General features: G+C 40.2%; 1 protein-coding gene across 7 annotated transcripts in view; it reads right to left on the bottom strand.

The window, feature by feature from the left end:
* Positions 1 to 18319, bottom strand: part of DLGAP1 (DLG associated protein 1) — an 866754-nt gene that overhangs the window by 399652 nt on the left and 448783 nt on the right. The gene's annotated exons all lie outside the window — the stretch shown is intronic.

Genomic DNA, 18319 nt, shown 5'->3' with positions numbered 1-18319 from the left:
CTCCCTCCAAAAGCTTCCATCCCCTCCCTCTCCAATAACTGTCTGGTTGGTATCTTCCTTAAGTCAGCTTTCAACCCTCCTTCTTCCTGTACCAAATTCCCTCTCCCCTCCCTGCCTTTCTTGCTCTGCCAAAGATGAGGGGAGGCCAGTCCCTGACATTTTGGGGGCTTAGAACAGGAACACAAACAGAGCGTCCTTACGCATCTCTCTTCCCACACCTGGATGAGTTTTGTGCCGTGAGTGGGGTGCACATGGACACCTGTGTGTGTCCAAGCTCTACCATAACTCCCACTCCTTAAGAACTGAACCCCTGGCCATCCTTTGTCGGAGGAGCGCATCCTCTGGGGCCTGGGAGGGCAGACCTGGGGAAGAGGTGGGCATGTCCTGGAAGCAGGCTCAGGGCTGCTTGACTGGGGAATCTCAGTATCCCAGGTATGTGGGGCATGGTCTACAGGTGGGGTGAGGGAAGGCATGGACTTCGGGGAGCTCACAGATTCCTCATGTTGCCATGGGGTGTGGCCAGGGAAGGCCACAGTGACCTTCTAAAGCAGGGTACTTGGGGCAGTAGCCCAAACTCTTCAGCTGGATGAGGGATGCTAATGGGACTGAGCAGATTCTTGGACTCTGAGTCATATACAGTAAAGGCTTCTGTGACTGAGAGTAATATGTCCCATCTAATACTTTGATCCTTCTCTGGATCAAAGCCTATTGATTCTACAAAAAGATCTGGGAATTTTTGTTTGAGATTTTTTTTTTATTATCTCCCATCAGGCAATTAAATCTTAGTGGTAAGATTTTCCTCTTAGCATCATTTCTAATACCCTTATTCCTTCTTCTTCCTTGGATTCATTTGCTAAAATAAATCCTTTAGTTATTTTTTCAGAAGGGACCTCATGTGGTAAGCTGTATTCAAAATACTGTCTTCCCACATTAAATTTGGGTATGAACTAGATACAAACCAGTATTCACTTTTGCTCAGCACTTGGGAAAACTGACCGCAGGTGTGCTGGGACACACACCTCCCCCCAAGCCTTGTAATAATCTGTGTCCATCCCACTCCACCTGGAACACTTTCCATATGCATATATTTATTTATGTCTGAATGTTCTAGAGGGGAACCATGCTATGCTTTAACTCAGTGACATTTTCTTTAACATCGTTCAGTATTTTCTCTCCTTCAGTTTCTGCTCTTCTAAAACTTCTATTAGATTTTTAAGATTTGGTTGTGTTTTCCATTCCTATGTGTCCTGCCTTGTCCCATTCTGCTCATCCCTACATTGTTTACATGTAGGAGAGACTCCTTTCAGAAGATTCATTCTTTTACCTGGATTCATTCTGCTCTTTAGTCTGAGACAGTCTATTGGTTTTCTGATCATATAGCTAATTCCAAGGAATTTAAAACATAGTAGCTTGCACTTAGTTTAGGAATTACTGTTGAATATTTGGGGAGGAGGGTTATTTTATTTCCATACTTATTTTCAAGTTGCCGTAGTCTTCCACTGACACTGTCTCTGTGGAGTGAGTGCTTCGGTTTGTTGAAGTTTCTCTTTGAAGCATTTTCTTTCAAAGTTTGATGCTTCCTGGTTTTCTGTTCACACTTATGTTCAAGGACAGGATTTAAGACTGAATTTCCTGAGCTTAAATAAGAAACTCTATTAACTTTTCTATTAATGTGAGTTCTGATCTCAGCAGTCTGCTTTCTGTCATTGTAGGGAAGGCAGGCTGAGTGAGAGGGTTTTCTCCTTACCTGCAGTGAAGCCTAGGGAGCCCTCTTGGTAGAGTCCCCATCTCTGAATACACACTCAGTGTCCTACCCTGGGGGTCAACACCAGCTTCACTGGCCCCGCTTCATTCCCTCATGATCTAGTCTGTTTCCTCTTACAGAAAAATCAGCAGAAGAGCATTTACTTAGTTGGAAGGGTAGTTCTTGAGCCTTTTAGCCTAGAAGAGAGAATCTCAGCTGCCTGGGCCTGCAGGTGCACGAGGGCGAGCACAGCTGTCAGGGCTGACAGGTGAATGAAGATGAGCATGGCTTCCCAGGCTCACAGGTGCATGAGGATGAATTCAAGTGCACGAAGATGAGCCCAGGTGTACAAGGATGAGCATAGCTACCCAGGCTCACAGGTGCACAGGGATGAGGTGAACTACTTACCTTGCTCTTCTCTCAACTACTCACTCACCTACCCCAAAGCCCTTTCTAGTGTTTGGTACAGTGTGCCTCCAGCTCTCTAGTGGGGGGTATTTTTAGCATTATTCTTGAAGATCCATTGTTTCCTTGTATATTAGGCTGTGATGTCTTTTGTTGTTGTTGTTGTTGTTGCTATTTCTTGGGCCGATCCCGCGGCATATGGAGGTTCCCAGGCTAGGGGTTGAATCGGAGCTGTAGCCACCGGCCTACGCCAGAGCCACAGCAACTCGGGATCCGAGCCGCATCTGCAACCTACACCACAGCTCACGGCAACGCCGGATCGTTAACCCACTGAGCAAGGGCAGGGACCGAACCCGCCACCTCATGGTTCCTAGTCGGATTCGTTAACCACTGCGCCACGACGGGAACTCCCATAGGCTGTGATGTTTTTTTTTGAAATGAGGGATTACTGACATGTAACACTGTGGAAATTTAAGGTGTACAGTGGATTGATTTGGTTCACTTATATACTGCAAGATGATTACCAGCCTAGTGTTCATGAATGCCTCGATCACAGGAGATAATTATCATTTCTTTTTTGCAGTGAGAATATTTAAGATCTGGTCCCTTAGCAGTTTTGAAGCATATTATATAAATGTTTGATTCTAATCACAATTCTGTGCATTAGAGCTTCGGGACTCAATTCGTCTTCTAGATACAAGTTTATACCTTTGACCCACATCTTCCTAATATGGACTGTGTTTTTTTGGTGGGGGGGGGAGTGCTGAGGTTTTAGCCTCAGTTTGATTCCATCTACTTTATAAGTCCTCTTCTGATAGCACCCTTCATATTTTTAAGTGTAGTCATGGATGGGGTCTTTGTTTTTGTTACCATTGTCTTAATATATGGCCTTATCACTCACTGATGCTATATATCCTTCCCTATGAGTGTTTGTCCCACTGCTGTTCACTCTCTATGATAATGGTATCTAATGATAGCCTCTGGCCACATGTGGCCATTGAACACTTGATTTTAAAAATTTTGGACCAAGAAAAAAGGACTGTGAAATATCTGTTAAATTTTTTTAACATATAGTTTGAAATTTTAATCTGTTAAATGTGATGGCTTAAACTGAATATGGTCTTAAAATTAATGTCACTGGTTTCTTTTCACTCTCACAAAGTGGCTACTAGAAAATGCAAAATTGCATGTGTGGCTCATACTCTATTTCTGTCAGTCAGCGTGGCTCACATTGGGGCAGGAGTCATCCTTAGATAAAATTAGGAAGAAGAGGTCAAGCGATGAATCGATATGTTTGTAGACTGCTCATCCATCCTCACTGTCATCAAAACCACAAAAGGCTGAGATAAATGATGCTCCTAAAAGTGGCAGTGTGGGTGGAAAGGAGAGGTCAGGGCAGAGGCATACTATTCTTTGGTAGAATCTATGTCATTTAGGGACCAGTTTGTTGTGGGTAGAAAGCCAGGAAAAAATGCAGTGTTTCAAGCCTGGGGACCATGGGTCAGTAATGGTCTTGCTCATGGTGTGAATTGGAACGTCATCTAGAAAGAAAGGAGTCAGAGCAGACGTGCCAGTGAGGATATGCAAAGAATGAGATTGGTTTTGGGTCTGGGGTGTGTGAGGTGTCCCTAGGCTCTCACATGTCCTGTAGGTAGATGACAGCATGAAAAATGCTAGGAAAAGAGCGTGGGGCTAGGGTTCAATGTCTGGGGGTCACTGGTGCAGAGGATGGAATTACCTGGGGTGTGCACCTCAATGCTGATGCTTTGGGAAACCCACATGCAAGAGTGGGAATGATGAGGAAGAGCCTCGAAGGGATTATTACCAAAAGGAACCTGGATCAACTTACATACTCTGAGACCTAGCATCGCAAAGAGACAAGGCAGGCCTCAGGTGGACTTTTGCGGAATTTAAGTTACCTACAAAGTGCCAATAGTATCTTTCAATACACATAGTATTTCAGGAGTTATCAGAGCATGAGATATGTTTTAACTAGTGGGTGCTATTATCAGTCAAGGGTATTTAAAGGGTGCCATTAATAAGAGAAAAAAGTACAAACATTCTACAGGTCATGGTAAGAGCCATGATAAGATTCCATTGGCTGGGGGAAGCCTTTGGCAGGTTATCATCAGAGAACTGTGCTGGCCTGATTCATCTTCAAACAAAAGCACTGCAGCTGCTTCGTGGAATATGGTCCAGTGGAGCTAAGTGGGAAGTTAGGAAGCTCTTACCATGGATTCGGGGAAGAGAGATGGTGGTTTCAATTGTGATTGCAGCAGAGGAGATGGCTCAAAGGAGTTGGTCCAGAAAGAGTTTAGGAGCAAAAGCTGATCCAAGGGCTTTGTGGAAAGTTAGCACATGGAAGAAATCCAAGATGGTGCAAGATCCTGGCCTGAGTAACTCATCTATGGGAGTGATATCTACTGAAACAGGAAGACTGGGGAGAAGTGGATTTGAGGCAGATGAGGATTCTGTTTTGGACCAGTAACATTTGAGATGCTTATTAAGTATTCAAGTGGAGATGCTGGGCTGACAGTTGGGTAAATGAGTGTGGAGCCGAGAGGGATATCTGGGCTGGAGATGCAGGTCTGGGTGACAGCAGCGTGAAGGTGGTGTCCACAGCCCTGGGACTGGGCGAGCTTATCAGGGGACAGAGGAGAGGGCAATCAGGACAAGAGCCCTCTGGGGCATTCCAAAGTGCAAGAGAGGATGAGAAAGCAAGCGTTTCTAAAAGAAGTGGAAGAGAAACCAGGTGGCATAGGGCCTAGAGAAGAGAATGGTTTAAAAAAGGACTAGTCAGCTGACTCAGACTGCTGACAACTAAGACACAGAAAACTGACCACAGGACCTGGCAAGACATAGGTCAGTGATGACTTCATGAGAATTAAGAGAGTGTGGTCCTTACTTAGACCTCAGTAAAACTTTGAAAATGGAGGGTGTTTCCTAGTGGCCTGGTGGTTAAGGATCTGGCATTATCACTTCTGTGGTTTGGGTCACAGCTGTGGTGTGGGTTCAATCCCTGGCCCTGGAACTTCTGCTGGGGATCGAACTGTGGGTGTGGTCAAAAAAGTGGGAAAAAAAAAGAGAGACTATAGTCCTAATTCTGTCAGTAGCTATGCACAAGTTTCTTAGGATTTTCCCTAAAATGGGGATTAGAGTGGTAAATATAATGCCTTGCTTATGGGGGAAAAGGAGCAAACAATATACTTTTTATATTATAGTTTTCAAAAATTTACAGTTGTTAGTTGTGACCTTCTATTATCTTCATATGGCACGGAGGGCATATTCTGAAATAAATACTATTAATTTAGGAGCTTGAGGCATGTCAATCACTTGGCGTTTTATACCTTCCACACAAATGTACCAATGCTTTAATATTTTTGTGTATGTGGAAGTGCCTCTCTGCATCCACAGAGAAATGTGTGGGTAACATATGTGGAGGGCATTCATGACATGCTGGCTTGTCTTCCTTCCTCAAACCAGTTCCTGGGTGTCAGTTATGTGGCAGGTACATGCAAAATCAGCAATGAATGAGAAGTGTTCCCTGGGAGCTTGGACAGTTTTAACCACTGCAAGATACTTGTCCTGTTGCAGGGCTAGGTTTAGAGCAATGATTCTCAAGATAGTGTCCAACCAGCAGCCTCAAGCAGTGCCTTGGACCTTATCGGACCTGCAAATTGTAGTGCCCCACCCTAGACCTACTGAGTCAGAACCTGATACAGCAATCTGCCCTGCAGGTGATTCTGATGCCTGCTCAAGTTTGAGAACCACTTGGAAGGATGGAGGCAATCACTTGTTCACCTATCTACTCAAAATGACAATATCTAAAGGGAAGGCATCAAATACAGTCAGCCCTCTGTATCCAGGGATTCTGCATCAGTGGACTCAACCAATTGCAGATAAAAAATATCTTTATCTTTTTTTTTTTCCTTTTTAGGACTGCACCCATGGCATATGGGAGTTCCCAAGCTAGGGGTTGAATCAGAGCTGCATCTGCGACCTATACCACAGCTCATAGCAACACTGCATCCTTAATCCACTAAGTGAGGCCAGTAGATACTAGTTGGGTTTGTCACCACTGAGCCACAATGGGAACTCCTCAAAAGTATTCTTTTTTTTTTTTTTTTTGCCTTTTCTAGGGCCGCACCCAAGGCATATGGAAGTTCCCAGGCTAGGGATCTAATTGGAGCTGTAGCCGCTGGCCTATGCCAAAGCCACAGCAACGCAGGATCCGAGCCCTGTCTGTGACCTACACCACAGCTCACGGCAACACCAGATCCTTAACCCCCTGAGCGAGGCCAGGGATTGAACCCGCAACCTCATGGTTCCTAGTCGGATTCGTTAACCACTGAGCCACGACGGGAACTCCCCTCAAAAGTATTCTTAAAAAAATCCCAGAAAGTTCCAAAAAGCAAAACTTGAATTTGCCAGGTGCTGGCATCTATTTACATGGTATTTACATTGTATTAGGTATCAGTAATCTAGAGATGATTTTAAGTACCAGGAGGATGTGCATGGGCTATATGCAAGTACCATGCCATTTTATGTAATGGACTTGAGTATCTATGGATTTTGGTATCCTCTGGGGTCCTGGAACTAATCCTCTGCTGTGACAGGGGGATGACTCTACAGAGGTAATGGTGGTGTTTGTCACTCTGTTCCATTTCTGAAGCCCGTCCTTGGTTATTTTGGCTTAAGACATATTTGAGTCTACTTTTGGCTTCAGACTCTGCGAAGCTATTTAAAAATCGGGGGGGTTATTTATTTCCATTATGTAAGTAGCACTGTTGCGCACTTCTGAGAAAATCACCCAGCTGTACAGATTGGCCCCAGTATAAACGTATAGCTCTCGGCTGCATCGGACACCGGATGCCAAGAGCAGGCCCACGTCCTCCTTGTCACTGCTCCCTCATGTTCTCCCAGTAGCTGTTTTGAACATTCTTTCTGCCTACTTGTTAATCACTCCCAACAAATAATTTTACCTCTTACTTTTCATAGGTAAAATAACTTACTGGAAAATTTTCCTGACAAAAGTCCTGAAAATGTACCTAACTCTATCACATCTTTCCCCCTTTGATCATGCTTAGAGGAAGGAACTGTAATTGTTCTAATATAAGCATAGTTCACCAGGCCCCCATTTTCCCCTCTTCTCTTATACCTTAAACGCTTCACTCTCATCGTATCTTTCCAACAGCATTTAATAATGGATAAGAGGCCCTTTCATCTTAAAAAGGAAATGCTAAATCTTGCCTCAATTTCATTTCACTTTCAAGCTATTGATTTCAATCTTTTGTGCAGCAAACTTTCTAGTACATGTCCGTCTGGTCCTCTTTATAGTCCCATCAACCAGCATGTCATTTGTCTCATGGCAGTCAGTCAACTAACATTTGATGAATATGATGGCTGAATGCTACACCTTAAAGAAAACTTGAAAATACAGAAAGTTAACCAAACATATATGTCATGTTTCATCTCTCTACTTAGATAAAAACCATCATGGAAGGTTTAAATAGTTAACGTCTTTGTATTTATATTCTTGGTCTTTAAAAGACAAATAACAGTCTTATGAAGTTTTAGGAAGAACACAACCATGTTTGCAGGATGACTTAGAACTGTCATCAATTATTTGTGTAAATATACTTAGAAAAAGTACAGATAATTGAAATTCAAAGGAAATACCTTTTCAGACAACTTTAAATCATCATATCCTATCAAACCTTTATTGGAACAGCTAATAAGTGATACTATGGAAAGGAGCTTTTTAATTTCTCCTTCTCCCTGTGCAATTTTATGGAGCAAATAATCAGAACAAGAAACAACTAGTAATGAACAAAACAATTGATTTGTGTGTGTGTGTAGGGGGGAAGAGCATTCTTTCTCTATTTTTCTTTTAAAAGACATCTGTTGCAGGTGTCAGGCCAATAATACAAAAAGGAGAGAGTGGTAACAAATGAATGAACAGTACTGAGAAGACAAGGTGTATAGTCTGAAGGAGAAATCCTATTTTCCCTAGCAATATTCAAAGAAAATGATGATTATTTATTTTGTTGCTCTGAAATCATTTAGAGGAAAAGTACTGATGATTAAGGTGGTTTATCTCTCCAGGTCAAAATACTTGAATATACACGTACCAAACTTTATGGTTCCCTAATATTCTGCAGCTCAATTAGAAATCTCATGAATTATCAGTTGGCCAATCAACATAGTCAATAATTCTTTAAATTAGTCTTTTGTCATTTGTTCTTGAAGATTAAATGGCAGAGAAGCAGAATGAGGTCTCCTGTTATGTAGTGACTATTTTTATTTACAAAACATCTTGCATGTTCTATGCCACTAGAAGTTCCTGTGTTATATCACTATGTTCCAGCTTTAGGAAAATAATAGAAGGGTATATACTTTCCAAAAAATATGTATAGAAAGAGGAGAATGGCCCAGGACCTTATTTGTAAAAAGGGATCTGGAATGAAATAAAGATACCTATCGTCACAGAAAAGTACAGAATTTCACAATTTCAGTCTGTTCTTAAAAAAACAAAACACACACACACACACACACACACACACACACACACACACACACACAACTCTGAGAAATTAGCACAGAGGCAGCTCCATGTTTTTATTTTAGCTGCAGGTATCCGCAAAACTATGAAAAATCAAAATTATTGCCCCTTAATAAGAGTGCCAGCTTCCTTCTGCCAACTCTTCTGTCTGTCAGCTTGCAGCTAAGGGAGTTCTATCCAAAGCTGGTATTTATTTAATGTTTTAATGTGCCTCATCTAAAGGGCCTTTCATGTATAAGAGATACAAAGGAAGACTCGAGGGTTAAATACCTCTAATAAAAGGCCCTCTTGTCTATCTGTCTTGTCTGTGTTAGGATGGAAGGCACATGCAGAGAAGCTAGCAGATTTGTTGTGTTAGGCTGTGGGCGTTTAAACAGGATTTAATAATAATGGTAAGTTTGATTAATGTTTGTCATTGTAGGTAGAACAACAGAACAAGTTTTTTCAGAGCGGGATGAAGCAAACACAGCACAAAAATGAAAATGCAGAGTTTAAGCTGGGTTGAATTCCATTGTACTCAAGCAATTTATCCCTCCCTTATTTCATATAAAAATACAATTTCATGAACTGATCAGAAATTTCATTTTAAATCTCACAGGGAATATATGAGATGGTTTGTTTGCATTTTTCAAACCCTGGGGCTAGAGGAAAATATGGTAACTAAAAAAGAGATTTCATCCTAGTTTTCTTATCTCTACATAATTTGATCTTAATGGCTCCAATAACAATAAAAAGTCCTCCAAAAAAAAATAATGCCTTGGTGAAGAACATACTTTGTACTTTAAGTCAAATACAACTGTTAAATGCTATACTACAACAAATGTCATTGCTACAAATCATAGCAAATGTGTACTACAAACATACGGGAAATGAGGTAGAAATATTGGGCTCATCTATAAAACAAATCAAGTGATGTACCTTTTAGAGGATGGAGATAAAGATGGAAATAAACATTTTGACCCGTTAGGAGGCTGCAAAATAATCATAGTTTTTACTCAGTTAACCCTCAGTTACAAAAGCTAGAACCAAAGTTATTGTATTATTAAGTCATATTACAGCTATCTTCGTATTAATATTAACATTAAAGATAAGCAAAAGAAAGTTTTTCCTCCCAATGTAAGGAAAATCCACTTTAATATCAAGTGGGATTCAGGAACTGAACAGAAGCCTGCCCCCTTGCTCTGAGGACGCCACTGGGACAGACCCCTGCACCCAAGTGCCTATGAGGTCAACTTCTGTCTCAGTGTCCAGTCCAGCTCTGGGTCAGGCCCAAGATCCCATCAAGCCTTGAAGCAGCTGTATTACCTTTTTGATTCCACATCTGCCCCCTGCAGGACCCCATAGCTGTTCCCCCCAAACTGCCATCCCCACCTGCCTTCTTTCAGTAGCTAGAGCACCCCCCCTTAGGTCACTTTTCTCCTCCCAGATTCCAGTCCGCAGCATTGACTCAGAACATGAACCAGACTCTGGGCCTTGACATGCATGAGGTTTGGTGGTCAATACAGCTAACAACGGAGAACATGAGCTGAGGGGAGCACAGTCTTTTGCTAACGGTTAATTTTTAAAAATCTCAACAAATCATTGCCCAGGAAGACTTAAATTGACAGGATTAAGTTCTTATCATCTGGCTCTCATTATTCAAATTAAGGAATCTAATATTTATTGAATACCTTCTACCTACACAAGAGTCTATAAGGGACACAGAGAAACCTAATATTGGATCCAGCCTTTAAACTGCTTATACCTAATTGGAAGAAACAATTTTCAGTAAAAGAGACTAGGCACAGCAAATAGAGAATTTCCTGACTTCTCTTGCCTGCATTATTCAGGGTTGTCCAGAGAATGGAACCAGTAAGTTGTGTGTGTGTGTACATGTATGCATATCCCTACATACAGAGAGAGACTCATCTTAAGGAACTGGCTCACCTGACTGTGGGGGCTGACAAGTCCCAAATCTGCAGAAGAGGCCAGAAGGCTGGAGACCAAGGGAATGCTGCAGCTCAAGCTTGAAAGCAATCTGGAGGCAGAATTCCCTCTTCCTCTAGGGACCTCCATCTTTTTTTCTCTTAAGAACTTCAACCGAGTAGATAAAGCCCACCCATGCCATGGAGGGTAAGCTGTTTTACTCGATGTCTCCTGACTTAAACATTCATCTCATCTAAAAATACATCTGCAGCATTGTTTAGGCTGGGGTTTGACCAAATATCTAGATACCATCATGTAGCCAAATCAAAGTAACTATTACATTGCCTTTTGCAAAAAAACAGTCAATAAATTTGTTTCTAATGAGGCCATAACATTTTTTTTTTCTATAACAAATATTAACAAGCCATCAATTTTTTCACTCCTGGAAGGTATAATTCATCTCAGGAAGAGCTCTGTTACCTTTGTGCCCCTTTTACTGGGGATTAAATAGTCTGGTTTGGGACCCGATCCTTCTTTTGGGGGAGCGAGTGATGGTGCAGGAGCTTATGCGGCCTTGGCTCAAGTGTTTGGAACTTCCCTGTTGGCCTGTGACCTCCTGAGTGGGCATCCTCTGGGGAACATGAATCTGGCTTCAAGGCGTTTTCTTCTGTGTGTTGTTAGCAAATCAATTTTGAGCTTTGGCCAAGTTGCCAATTTTCTTTTCTCTATTTTAGATAATTTTGTTCCTTCTGAAACCTGAGAAACAGAATCTAGGCTAGAAAGTTTCAAGGAAGGCCTAGGAGTTTTAGAAGATAAAAGATGATGTATTACGGTCTTTCTATTCAGGATGTCAAAGTATTTTCTGAAGAACTTTTCAACGTTTTAAAGGGAGTTTAATATTTCAATAAAATAAACTTCAACCCAAATACCTATCTATAGCGGGAGAGAAAAAGGCCAGCCTCTCCCCAAACATCAGGGGTTTGTCTTGCACAGCACCACTGGGGTGCTTAGGTGGCCAACAATCCTAGGGTTCCTGCTTTTGTTTAAAAGTGAGACAGGAAGGACTTACTATTAAGCAGGTAAAAGAGAGCATGACACTGAGTAAATTCAATGTCAAAGGCCTGCTATACCAAAGGGGCTTTAGGTGGTTGAACAGAGAAGAGGTCCGTATGAGATTCCTACGGTAGGGTAGGATTTTAAAGTTTACAAATAAAAAAATATAAAAACAATACAATATATACAGTGGAATATGGCCTTACTATATACCGTAGTAAGTCCTGTCACATACTATGACATGGATGAACCTTAAGGACATTATGCTGAGTCAAATCAGCTGGTCACAGAAAGACATATATTGTCTGATTGCATGAATGTGAGGTGACTTGGGTGGTCAAATCTGTAGACAGAATCCAAAATAATCATTGCTGGAGAATGGAGAGTTAGTGTTTAATGAGTATGGAGTTTCAGTTTTGCAGTGTGAAAAAGTTCTGCAGATCTGTAAATTAATGCTGTTGAACCGTAAACTTAATGGTTAAAATGGCAGAGTTTATATTATGTATATTTTATCACAACAAAGAAATGCATTATAGAAAATGTAGAGAATGGACAACATAAAATAAGCATCACCCATCACTCCTGCCACCCTAACAGAGTAGTGTCATACTTTCCTTCTGGTGTTTTCTTCTCCATATATATTTTCATACATTTATTTTCTTCGTGGTACTATGAGGTCTTTAAATCTTTTTTAACTATACCTACAGTGTCAGAAAATTGCTTTGTTCATTTCTTTTAATTGAAGTATAATTGACAAAAAAATTCCATTAGTCTCAGGTGTATAACACCATGATTCAACATTTGTATACACCGTGAAATGATCACCACAATAAATCTAGTTACCATCTGTCACCAAGTTATACAGTTTTTTTTTTTCCTTGTGATGAGAGCAACTTTGAGATTTGCAATAAAATATTATCGCTGACTATAGTCACCAGGCCGTACATTATCCCCTTGATTTATTTATTTATATAAAAGGAACTTTATATCTTTTATCTTCCTTCACCCATTTTGTCCCCCACTAAACCCGCCTTCCTCTTAGGCACCCACCATTTGGTTCTCTGTATCTATAAGTTTTATTTGTTTTGCCTTTTAGTTCCACATATATGTGACATCACATAGTAGTCATCTTTCACTTTCTTGACGTTTCATTTAGCATGATACCTTGAAGGTCCATCTATGTTGTCAGAAAAGCAAGAGTTCATTCTTTTTTATGGTTGAGTAGTATTCCACTGTCTGTATGTACCCCATCTTCTTTAACCATTTGTCCATCCGTGGACACTGAGGTTGTTTCTATATCTTGGCTGTTGTAAATAATGCTGCAATGAACATAGGATGCATATATCTTTTTAAATTAGCGTTTTAATTTTCTTTGGATGAATATCCATAATTAGAATTGTTGGATCATAAGGTAGTTCTATTTTTAATTTTTTGAGAACCTTCCATATTGTTTTCTATAGCGGCTGTGCCAATTTACATTTCCACCAACTGTGTCTAGGGTTCCCTTTACCTCATATCATTGCACACACTTATTATTTCTGGTCCTTTTCATAGCCATTCTGACTGGTGTGAGGTTATATCTCACTGTGGTTTGGATTTGCATTTTCCTCATGATTAATGATGTTGAATATCTTTTCATATGCTTATTGGCCATTTGTATGTCAATATCTATTCAGTTCCTTTGCCCACTTTTAAATAAAAAAAAATTTTTTTTTTTGGTCTTTTTTAGGGCTGCACCTGCGGCATATGGAGGTTCCCAGGCTAGGGGTCGAATCGGAGCTGTAGCCTCTGGCCTACATCACAGCCACAGCAAGTTGGGGTCCGAGCCACATCTGTGACCTACACCACAGTTCACAGTTCGCTGGATCCTTAACCCACTGAGTGAGGCCAGGGATCGAACCCATAACCTCATTGTTCCTAGTCAGATTCATTAACCACAGAGCCACAACGGGAACTCCTAAATGAAAATTCTCTGTTATGCAATATGAATTCTTTATTTTTTTTGGATATTAACCCCTTATTGGACATGTGATTTGCAAATTTCATCTCCCATTCAGAAGGTAGCTTTTTTATTTTATTGATAGTTTCCTTCACTATATAGAATCCTTTTAGTCTGATGAAGTCTCATTAGTGTATTTTTGCTTTGCTTTTCTTGCCTCCGCAATCAGACAAAAAAATATTGCCTGAATTCCTCTTGTGGATCAGCAGGTTAAGAACCCAAAAACAGTGTCTGTGAGGATGTGGGTTTGATCCCTGGCCTCACTTAGTGGGTTTAGGATCCAGTGCTGCTGCAAGCTGTGGCATAGGTCACAGAGGCAGTTCAGATCTGGTTTGCCATGGCTGTGGTGTAGGCCTGCAGCTACAGCTCTGATTTGACCCCCTACACTGGGAATTTCCATATGCTGCAAGGAATTTCCATTTTCTTTCTATAAAAAGAAAAAAAAAAAGATAGTGGTTGAGTTTTACTCTTTTGAATATTGCCGTTCAGTTTTCCCATTACTATTTATTAAAGAGACTGTTTTCTTAGGATAATTTCTTATAATGGAATAATTGAGTTAAAGACATGAATCTATTCTTAGCATTTAATGCATGAACAAAATTGCTCTTCAAGAGATCTGTGTTAAATCACAATACTATCAGCAAACTAGGAAGGCACTACTATCATCATGACCTAATCTCCAATGATACATTAAAACATGTTAATTAAAGTGAAAAAACTTGCATCTCATAATTTAAACTTGCATTCCAAAAAATTACTAGTGACGTCTAATCATTAACATGTCTACAACTCTTTAGTAGTTACATTTTCTATCTTTAAAATTGTCTTGACACATATCTATTGATATTCTTATTTAGATTTTTGTTAATAGTTTTCATTTTATTTTAAAGCTATACTGAAATATTAAAATGTTACACAATCGTGTTGATTTCTTTTTTTCCCCACTGTACAGCATGGGGATCAAGTTATTCTTACATGTATGCATTTTTTCCCCCACCCTTTGTTCTGTTGCAATATGAGTATCTAGACGTAGTTCTCAATGCTACTCAGCAGGATCTCCTTGTAAATCTATTCTAAGTTGTGTCTGATAACCCCAAGCTCCCGATCCCTCCCACTCCCTCCCTCTCCCGTCGGGCAGCCACAAGTCTGTTCTCCAAGTCCATGATTTTCTTTTCTGTGGAGATGTTCATTTGTGCCGGATATTAGATTCCAGTTATAAGTGATATCATATGATATTTGTCCTTGTCTTTCTGACTCATTTCACTCAGTATGGTTGAATTTTAACAGTCATCTCCTCTTCCATTTGGAATTTTCTGCAGTCTATAGAATAGATTTGGACTAGCAGCAAGGTAGAGGAGGGCTGGGTGAACAGTGCAACAAAATTTTAGAAGCAGAGTTAAATGAAGAATATGTGGAAATCATATGACTAATCCATTTGTCTGAGTGAAGTTGTTGCATTGAGTCATGAAGATATAGTGAGAGGTAGAATTGGCAAGAAAGGAGGAGAGGAATAGCCAGAAGGATCTGATCTGCAGCATGTCTACCCAGAGGTAGCCCTCAAATGGATCTTGGTTAATTAGGGGTAGGAGCACCTGAGAGCAGTAAGCCCAGCTTTTAGCAGGAACATCAGCTAGATAAGAAAGACTTTGCCAAATTAGAGATAATGGTTTTGGAGCAATGCTTAATGAGCAGTAAGTACTCACAGGCTTACTAATAATTTCTGTCCAAAATGAGTTGGGATTTTCATCTTTTTTTTGCCAATAGTAATTTTGTTCAGTGTGATTTAAATTTTGTTTGCAAAAGAAAGAATGTTTTTCTCATTTCTAGCATAAATAATTAAGCTTTGCATTAGATATGCAGGTGTGACTGTCACATATCTGTATTATTCCTATCTGGAAAGAAAGAAAAAAATCCTCAATTTTCATTGCATTGTTCTTTCTCTAATATACCCATAGATATACCCATTAGACAATATACCCATATGCTCACTACCACCCATTTTCTGAGGTTACTTTTTAAAGACAAATTCCTAGTTCATTTTTATATAGAATTCTATTTTACAAGGATGCTCAAATAAATGCACTGCAGACAGTACTTTAAAATGCAAGAAAATTAAAAATTAGAAATGTTGCCTCTAAAAGGCCCATATTTCTGGACAGATAGAATGCAGAGTATTTGTCCCTATTAGGAAAAAATGTATTTTATTTATTAAATCAGAATATCTCTTTAAAAGACTTGAGTCATGGTTACATTTGGGAAAACCCTGGCTTTCCTCTTCACTTTCTCCTGTGTCACCTTTTGTGATATGTCTCAAAGCCAGCAAGAAGTGGACACTCTAGCATAACTCAGACATGGCTAAAATGACAGCCCATGGTGGAGTCACATGCAAGAGGAGACAGGCTTTGGTGTGAGGGAGTTAAAATATAATAAAAGGATGTAGGAACCAGAGAGGAAGAGAAGGAAAGGAAGGAAGACTTTCTGTGCTCGTTGCAAAGTGCTGGCTCCTTGTGTTCCAAAGGTTCCAATAACTAAGGGCAGGGACCTGGAAAGAGCTTAGAGAAGAACAGGTGAGGAAGGAAAGGTCGCCCCAAATCTCCAATGCCCTTCAGTTCTGTTGGGTTGAAATAAAATGCTTGAAATTGAAATAAAGAACTGATTGAGTATTGTCTGGTTTTTCCAGGATGGACTGGCCCGGGTAGTAGAGAATCTGTGTGGTACTGTACCACAGATATGTAGAATAGAGTGTTGGGTTATATTCTGTAGGAATTTCCTTGATGGCCTTAATTCAATGATTCTTCCCTCATCCGATCCTCAAATACATACTTTCATTTTATTTATTTATTTATTTTCAAAAATTAAAAAAAGTTTGTTATTTCCCCAATACAATTCTTCTTCTCCTGTACAGCATGGTGACCCAGTTACACATACATGTATACATTCTTTTTTCTCACATTATCATGCTCCATCATAAGTGACTAGACATAGTTCCCAGTGCTACACAGCAGGATCTCATTGCTAATCTATTCCAAAGGCAATAGTCTGCATCTATTTACCCCAAGTTCCCCATCCATCCCGCTCCCTCCCCCTCCCCCTTGGCAACCACAAGTTTTCAAATACATACTTTCCATTGCTATTACCACATGACAACTCTTCTGCAGTTTTCTTGATGTTCTTTATTAGTCGTATGTTGCTGGCTACTATTTTAACTTTTCATGATGGGTAATATGATATGAGAAATACTTATGCTCTTAGAGCAGGACAGACTTGTAATGTTGGGTTGGCAATTTACCTTCTCTGAGTATCAGTGGGGATAAGCTCAGGCATCTCTCAGAGATGTGGTGAGCTTTCAATGAAATGGTCTATGATAGTTCTTACTGCCTATATGCCTGACACACAATAGGGCCCTCAGATGTTTACTGCATTTATATCCTCCTTTCCCCTCATCCTTATGCCTTTTCTCTGCATCTGGTTGGAAAGTAGTTGATTTTGTTATCAGTGTATTCTACAGAAATCTAGCACAGGGCCTTAATGAGTTAAGGTGATTAACAGTTACTTGGTTTCAGAATATGATGGATAGTGAAGGATAAAGTAAGAAGCCACGTTTATTTATATTTTAAGAGGTCTGCTAAAATTTTGTTTTCTTTTTAAAATTTTATTTATTTTTAAATTTTATCGGGGTGTAGTTGACTTACAATGTTGTATTAGCTCTAGATCTACAGCAAAGTGAATCAGCTACACATATACATACATCTTTTTTCCCATGTGGTTTATTACAGAACACTGAGTAGACCTCCCTGTGCTATACAGTAGGTCCCTGCTTAGCCATCTATCCTGTATATAGTAGTGTGCATATGTCAACACCATCCTCCCAATGCATCCCTTCCCCCCAGTTTCCCCTTTGATAACCCTAAGTTTAACCTTGAAATTGTTGAGTCTGCTTCTGTCCTATAAACAAGTTCCCCTGTAACATTTTATTTATTAGCTTCCACGTGTAAGTGATATCACAAGATATTTATCTTTGTCTGATTTACCTAGTATAAGATCTGGGTCCATTTATGCTGCTACAAACGGCATTATTTCACTCTTTTTTATGTCTGAGTAATAAATTGTATATATGTACCACATCTTCTTTATCCATTCCTCTGTCAATGGACATTTAGTTTGTTTCCATGTTTTGAATATTTTTAAATATTATGGACATTGGGGTGCATGTAGGTTTTCAAGTTATCCTTTTCTCCAGATTAATGCCTCAGAGTAGGATTTCTGGGTGACAAGGTAGTTCTATATTTAGTTCTCTATAGTGGTTGTACCAATTTACATTCCTACCAACTGTGTAAGAGGGTTCCTTTTTCTCCACCCCACTTCCAGCATTAATTTTTTGTAGACTATTTTTTGGGGGGGCCACACCTGCAGCGTATGGAAGTTCCCAGGTGAGGGGTCAAATCAGAGCTGTAGCTGCTGGCCAATGCCGCAACCACAGCAATGTCAGATCCAAGCCATGTCTGCGACCTACACCACAGCTCACAGCAACACTAGATCCTTAACCTACTGAGCGAGGCCACGGACTGAACCTGTGTCCTCGTGGATACTAGTTGGGTTTGTGTTACCATTCAGCTGCAGTGGCAACTCTTGTTTGTAGACTTTTTGATGA

This window comes from Sus scrofa, chromosome 6 (assembly GCF_000003025.6).
Source record: "Sus scrofa isolate TJ Tabasco breed Duroc chromosome 6, Sscrofa11.1, whole genome shotgun sequence".
NCBI lineage: Eukaryota > Metazoa > Chordata > Mammalia > Artiodactyla > Suidae > Sus > Sus scrofa.
This window is presented reverse-complemented; position numbering and strand designations above follow the sequence as displayed.